The 7413-nt window shown below is 37.7% G+C and overlaps 1 long non-coding RNA gene across 1 annotated transcript; it reads right to left on the bottom strand.

Moving 5' to 3' along the window:
• Nucleotides 1–1246: 1246 nt before the first annotated feature.
• On the bottom strand, nucleotides 1247–6990 carry LOC112208635 (uncharacterized). The gene is made up of 5 exons (XR_002943138.1): nucleotides 6969–6990; nucleotides 6752–6778; nucleotides 4616–4661; nucleotides 3713–3796; nucleotides 1247–1499 (listed from the first exon to the last, which is right to left on the bottom strand). It is a non-coding gene; the product is annotated as an uncharacterized LOC112208635 (long non-coding RNA).
• Between the last annotated feature and the right edge of the window lie 423 nt (nucleotides 6991–7413).

Raw genomic sequence — 7413 nt, 5'->3', positions numbered from 1 at the left:
GATGTTATGGCTTAGCTGACCAGAAAAGTTAGTTCAATTCCAAAAATGAAGAATCTAAGACTTTTCCCTGTTATAGCTCCTAAATTAGAACTCAGTCTTTCATCTTTTGAGCCTGCTGGCCAATGCCTACAGACTATTACACTTTCTAGTATATGCTCCACTTTGCTGCCAGAATTATCTTTCTAACACCAAATTCTCATGCTTTGACATCAAAATATCAGTGGATTCCCCTTGCCCATAGGATAAAACTTTAACACTTTAAAAGGCTTTTAACATGTATCAATGTCAATTTTACAGCCCCAATTCTTGACACTGAAAGATATACATAAAACATGCCAGTCCAGCTGTATTAATCTGTTCTCATGCTGCTAATAAAGACATACCAGAGACTGTGTAATGTATAAAGGAAAGAGGTTTAATGGACTCACAGTTCCACATGGCTGGGGAGGCCTCACAATCATAGTGGAAGGCAAGAGAGGAGCAGAGTCACGTCTTGCATAGCAGCAGACAAGAGAGCTTGTGCAGGGGAACTCATTTATAAAACCATTAGTCCTCATGAGACTTATTCACTAGACTTATTCACTTATTCAATAGACTTATTCACTTATTCATCATGAGAAAAAATCGCCCCCAATGATTCAATTATCTCCACCTGGCCCCACCCTTGACACAGTTCAAGGGTGAGATTTGGATGGGAACACAGCCAAACCATATCACCAACCAACAATTTTCTGGTCTCCGGAGGTACTGTGTTTTTGGTAGTAATATTCCTTTGCATATGGTATTGCCTCTGTCATGCTAATAATGACAATGACAATGATATTATTAATAATGATAGTGACAACCATTAATCAAGGATTTGCTATGTAGCACAAAGTACTAAGCACTTCACACAGATTATTGTCTTTTGATTTACTGTTTTCTATGAACATCCCTGCTTTGCAGATGTAAAAACAGATGCTTATGGGGAGTAAGTTGAATAAATGGTTAAGAGTGTTTCCTGCATAAAAAACTAAAACAGTCAATTTGGAGAGTATACTTATAACCAGAATGTAAGGAATATTATTTTAATGCATTATTAACATATATATTCTTTACTCTTGAGAGAATTGCTTGCCTTCTGTGAGCTTTAGTGTCTGTCATTTTCCATCTTTGAAATGTAATGAAAGAATCTTGTAGATCCTTTGACTTGGACTCTCTGCTACCCACTTACTAAGTAAAACTGGCAGACTACTGAGGCAAAGAGTTGACGGCAGATTTCAAATATCAAGTATAATGTAGATACATGCAAAATAACACATCTGTTTATTTACCTTTACAAATCGAACCATTGCATTTTCATGTGAGTAAGGATAGAGAGAGGACTGGAGTATTGCATTAGTAGATGTTTCACCAAGGAGTGAGCAAAACTATTTCTCCTAACCTCTCTGTTCTTGTGATTCAGATACCGTTTCTTATCCAACATTTGTTAGTGGGAATCTAGCCATAAGTAAAAGAGGCTGCAGAGAAGAGAAGAAATATGCTTTTATCAATCATATGGAATTGAGAGGAATTTTCTCCATGGCCTCTTGAGAAATTCTATGAGAATGTACTATAAATTTCTTTTTTAGATGGTAACCCATATGGCAATCTGAAGCCTTGGTGTGACTGTATTCAATGTGAGAAAATACCTTCTGTGAAAGAGTTACTGCTGTTAGTTCCATGAGTTACAGACACTGTAGTAGAATTATAAAAGAAAAATGATAACAAAACTACTGTTGAATAAATGAATGGTAGCTAAATTTGACTGAGAACTTACTGTGTGTCAGGCTCTATTATAAGCACTTAGTAAGCTTGGTTTATTTAATCCTCATTATACCCTTACTGAAATAAATACTATTATTAACCTCATCTTTCTGTTAAGGACAAGGGCACAGATAAGTTAGGCAACTTGCTGAATATCACACACTAGTTAGTGGCAGAGCCAGAATTTTAACTAAGGCAGTGTAGCTCCGAGTTTTCATCTTCAGTATTGAAGAAGACTAAGTGGCCTAAATTGAGCAAAGTGACCCCTCTAACTACATAGAAAAACTGTTTGTCATTTTTTTCCCTGAAAGACCAGAAATCAAGCAACTGTTAGCACAGAACAATATTACTGTCTTCCTATAAATGTGTTTAAGCATACAACACTGGTTGTTTTGTTGAAATTTCCTCCTTATTTTTCAGTGAATGGGATCCTCTTAGTAGGGCCTGGTTCTGCAATGCCAAATTGTGTGAGCTGAAATTCCTCAAAGACAGCAGAAATCACATCATCATTGTCAAATACAGTGATACCAATTTTAGTCACTGGAAGTAGAATAGTAAGCTAAACAAATCTGTTTTTAATTTCTTCTCAACAACAACGAAAAAAATCCCTGTATTCCAAATAGAATTTGACAGGTAATAGACTACAGTGGAAAAGAGTGAAAGAACAATAAGAATGATTATAACCCTTAAGCATACAGTCTAAAATCTGCTAGTTTCTCTACCTTAACCTAATAAAAGACATTGGGGCTTGTTTTTTATAATTAAGTAATTATTAAGTATTCATGAAGCAAACAAGTATAATTTTTACATGGACTGCAATTCAACTTGTTTAAATGTTCCTACATGAAATGCTTATCTTCATCAAAATGATAATGTTACCCCAAATGGCAAAATGCTAATAGAGAATAAATGTAGAAAGCAAGTAATTTCATTCAATATGAGGCATGAAAAATGCCACATATTCCTTGGATAAAATGAAAAAGTGATAGCTCAGTATTTTCCTTAATGTAACAGCTTTTTCTTTAATATAACTAAATATAATGAGGTTCAGACATCGTTCACTGGTACTATTGTATAAAACTTGAATAATCTCCATCAAGAAATGTGTTCATGTTTGAATTATTTCCTGTCAGATTCATGCATTTCTTTCTATACAGCTATATATATCTTTAACCAACGTTGGCTAGAAGGTAAGAGTCTATTTGTTTTATAAAGCTGCCCATCTATCACATGTTATAATAATCAACATTTACTTATTAATTATCTAACATAGGCCAGACATGGAATTCGGTATTCAGGATACAGGGATAAACATGAAATATGGCTTATGCCTTAATGTCGCATTTTATCTGTTCTTCTGTGATTCTGTAGACAGGAGTATAATAAAGAGGTATAATCTTCAGTATTCTTCTGTCTGAATACCCAGATAAAAAACATAATCATAGTTTTCAAACTGACGTTCACAAAGCCTATTTCTTCACAATAGCCAGAATCGATATGTGGATTTTTCACTTGATATTTTGTCTAAAGAAGAACCCTGGCCTGGGTGCGCTGGCTCACGTCTGTAATTCCAGCACTTTGGGAGGCTGAGGCAGGCGGATCACGAGGTCAGGAGTTCAAGACCAGCCTGGACAACATGGTGAAACCTTGTCTCTACTAAAAATACAAAAAAATTAGCCAGGCGCAGTGGCGAGTGCCTGTAATCCTAGCTGCTCAGGAGGCTGAGATAGGAGAATTGCTTGAACCCAGGAAGCAGAGGTTGCAGTGAGCTGAGATCGCTCCACTGCACTCCAGCCTGGGTGACAGAAGAAGACTCCATCTCGGGGGAAAAAAAAAGGAATTCTGGAAAAATTAGATCAAACATAAAGAAATATAGATTATGCAATGATGTCATATTTTCAATCAAGGTTTAACATAATGAGTGTACCGTGCAGGATGGTAAAGATGTAGCAGTAACTGAGCACCGAGAGCCTTCTTCTATGGCTCTTCTGCTTTCATCTGTCCTTTGAAACTGTAGCAAGAAGAAAATGGGATTTCTGGTCAGAGAGAACTGGGTGTGAGTTCTGACTTCTTCACTTTCTAGATGTGAAAACATGGTTAAGTCACCTTACCTCTTTGAGACCTAGCTTCCTACCATGTAAAAATCTGCTTAATTATACACCCCTAATAGGGTTATACAATGTGAATAAGATAATTTATTTTGAAACACTTCACAAAAGATGTGACGTTATATTAGACAATCCATATTTTTGGTTGAATCTTAATGTAAAGCACATGATGGAAATAGATTTCACTTATTTTACTGGATACATGTGTTAGTTATCTATTGCTGTGTAACAAAAACTGCCTTAAAACTTTGGAATTCCAGAGTGGCTTAGCTGTTTGGATATGGCTCAGGGTCTCTCAAAAATATATAGTTAAGATATTGGCCATGAACACATATCGTTGGCCAACACATGCCATCATATGGAAATTTCTGAGTTCTCCCAGGAGCACTTCCTGATTATTTAGGGATCCCTTACAGGAAGGTTTCTGAGACTCTTGAAACACTTTCATTAAATTTTGCTGCTGTAGGATAACCATATTCCCACAAGACGCAAATCTTTCTTCCTCGGCTGGTTTCTCACACGTATGTTCTCATCGTATTCCCAAGTTTGGCCCCAATGCTCAATAAATCTGCCTCAGTAGTTTCTTATAGGTCTCAAGAACCCTGACTTATGATTCAGAGAAACTTTATTTTCTGGCACAGAGCAGGCTAAATGTCTTCTAAATGCAGAATATTTTCATAAGCAACAGCAACTGAAAGGCCACACAAGGCTTCTTTACTGACCTTAATGTTGTATAGAAATGCAGAAGCCGTACTCCACTTTTCAAGCCTCATAAAAGAGATTAATATAGGATTACTGAGTGTCTTCTCCAAGGAAGGCCATATAAATGACATACAATTAATCAGACGCAAGCCCTGGGCATTATGACATCCAGGCTAGTTGAGGAGACAGATTACTTCAATATAGTATGATATGTCTTTGATAGAGTGAGGAACAAATTACTGCAGAGGCACAAATTAGGAGCATGCAGCCCTCCTGAAAGACCCTCTGGAAGAGACAGTATTTGAGGTAAGTATTGAGATCTAGATTATGTAGACGTTATCTAGATATATAGATTGAAGGATGTAGTCAGGTAAAGGAAACAATATCAGGCAGAATGAAAGAGAATGGGATGTCCAGGGATTTATAAACAGTTCAGAGTCACCAGAAGTTAAAGGGATGATTCCCTGGGTAACAGAATGAGGCAGGGGTTCACCTCTGAGGCAGAGGTTTATTGAGTGGAGCTCTGGGAAAATCACCTGTGAGAGAGCGAGGATTCAGGATTGAATGAGGGAAAAGTGAGACACAGTTGCAGCAGAGGCCTTGACCAAGCTTGTGGGACTCTCTGGAGCTGGAATGGTCCTGCAGAGTCAGCATTGGAAATTGATGCAAACGGTCCAGGCCTTTGTATTCTTGCCTTGACAAGTAAGTGAATTCAGGCTGTCCTCAGCCAGGGAGGGTAAACCCTGGTTGAGACTGCATGCTATGACTGAGGGATTCCCAGAAAGGAATTCATCTGAGATCTACCAGAAGCCAGCACTCCAAGCAGCTGGGAGAATGAATGCTCAGGCTTAAAGGGTGTGGGGCACAGGGTTTGCAGCTATCAAAGCATCTATTACACCAAGATATAGAGTAAAGGCAGAAAGTGGCAAAAGAGGAGGATGAAGAGAAAGGTGGGATCAAAGTCCTGGCTAATCTTGGATGACATTCTAGGTACTTTTGACTTGATTGTGTAAGCCAGTAGTTCACAAACATTTCCATCTCAAAATCTCTTTACAAGCTTAAAAAGTATTAAGAACCCTAAAGAGCTTTTGTTTATATGAGTCACAGCTATTTATTTCATCATATTATAATTTAAGCCTGAGAAATATGCATTTTAAGAAACATTTATTAACTTACTTTTTAAAAATAATAAGCTCATTATATGCAAACTTAGATAAAATACTTTTAGGAAAAATAACTATATGTCTTCCAAAACAAGGAAAGTTTAGGAAGGAGTGTCATTATTTTACATTGTTGCAAATGTCTCTAAGATATCTGCTTACTAGAAGACACCTGGATTTTCATATCTGCTTTGACTATGATGTCTCACTTCATGAAGCTTTGAATAAACTCCACTGAGAACCACTGCTATAGGCAATAGTGAGTCACTGAAGGATTTTAATAAGCATGCACCAAATTCTGAAATGCTACTATGATTGTAGTATAGAGAACATATTTGGAGGCACAAAGTCTATTTCAGAGATGAGAGATTATGGAGGCTTGAACTCAGAGCACAGTATGGAGATGTGTGGATACCTTTGAAGTATATTTTTGAGAGGAAATGAACAGAATTTGGTAACTGGATATGAGTTGTGAAAATCCAGAACGACTCATGTTTTCCCACTTGAATATTTGAATGAATAAAGATTTTCCATTATCTGAAAATGAGAACATCAAGACTAAAGGTTCATTTGAATTCAGCTGATACTTTGGGATTGGATTCAACTATTGTCTTGGATAGAGCTCCTGGAAGCAAAGCCTAAGACAGACATTCTGTTTATGTGATTTATTAGGGGAGTAGTCTCAAGAGAAGGAGAGTAAGGGAAAAAGAAATGGAAGGGGAGAAAAGCTAAACACCTAGTGTCAGGTGGTGACTTGCTTCAGTCTGACCCCCTAGGAGCTCTGGAACACAAGTTGTACCACAGAGCTGGTCATACTTTGAGTTAGAGGGGTTAGACTTTTGCACCCCCATGTCAGCCAAAGATTGGCCAAAGTCTGGGGAATGTATCCCCCTGGGCCAAGCACATTCCCATTAGTTGAGGGCAGTAATGCAGAAAAGATGATGACTCTGAGTTGCTGTCAGCTGTAAGGGAGAAAATAATATCTTCTTTACTTACCCACCATTAGGTTCGTGGCTGAGACTCCTACAACAAAATATAGATTAACAAGATAAAAGTGTGACAAATTTATTTAATATAAGCTTAATATAAGTTTTCCTTGACATGACAGCTTTCAGAAATGAAGACCCAGCGAAAACTGTATATTTTTATGCTTAGGTTTGATGAAGAATAGATAGTCCTGTAAAGGTATAATTAAACAAAAAGGAGGTATGACCTAGTGTCAGTAAACTGGGGAGAGCTTAGAAAAGACTGTTTCTCCAGATTCTTCTTGGCCTGTTTGTGTAGTTCCTTCCCTTTGTGTATAGAGCAGGACACTTGTCACATGCGGGTCTTTAAGAGAGAAGGTCAGAGGTAACTTTCTGCTTCCGCAGTTTTCTCAATTTCCTTCAGCATAAAATACTCAGTATGCTAATGTGCCCTGTCTTCAGTAGGATTCTCTACACCTCATCAGAGCCAACTGGGTAGCTGTCAAATGCATACACACACTAGCTGATAAAGGATAATAGAGTACAATAGCATCCCTGACAACTGTGGAATCTTAATCTGGAACCATTCCTTAAACCAGAAAAATGAAACAGCATCATCAGTGTCTCAAATTGTCAAATGACTGGGAGGAAAACCCTTGGCCCAGGAAAGATCACGGAAGGCTGGTCACAAAC

The sequence above is a fragment of the Pan troglodytes genome, chromosome 1 (assembly GCF_028858775.2).
Source record: "Pan troglodytes isolate AG18354 chromosome 1, NHGRI_mPanTro3-v2.0_pri, whole genome shotgun sequence".
Classification (NCBI taxonomy): domain Eukaryota; kingdom Metazoa; phylum Chordata; class Mammalia; order Primates; family Hominidae; genus Pan; species Pan troglodytes.
This window is presented reverse-complemented; position numbering and strand designations above follow the sequence as displayed.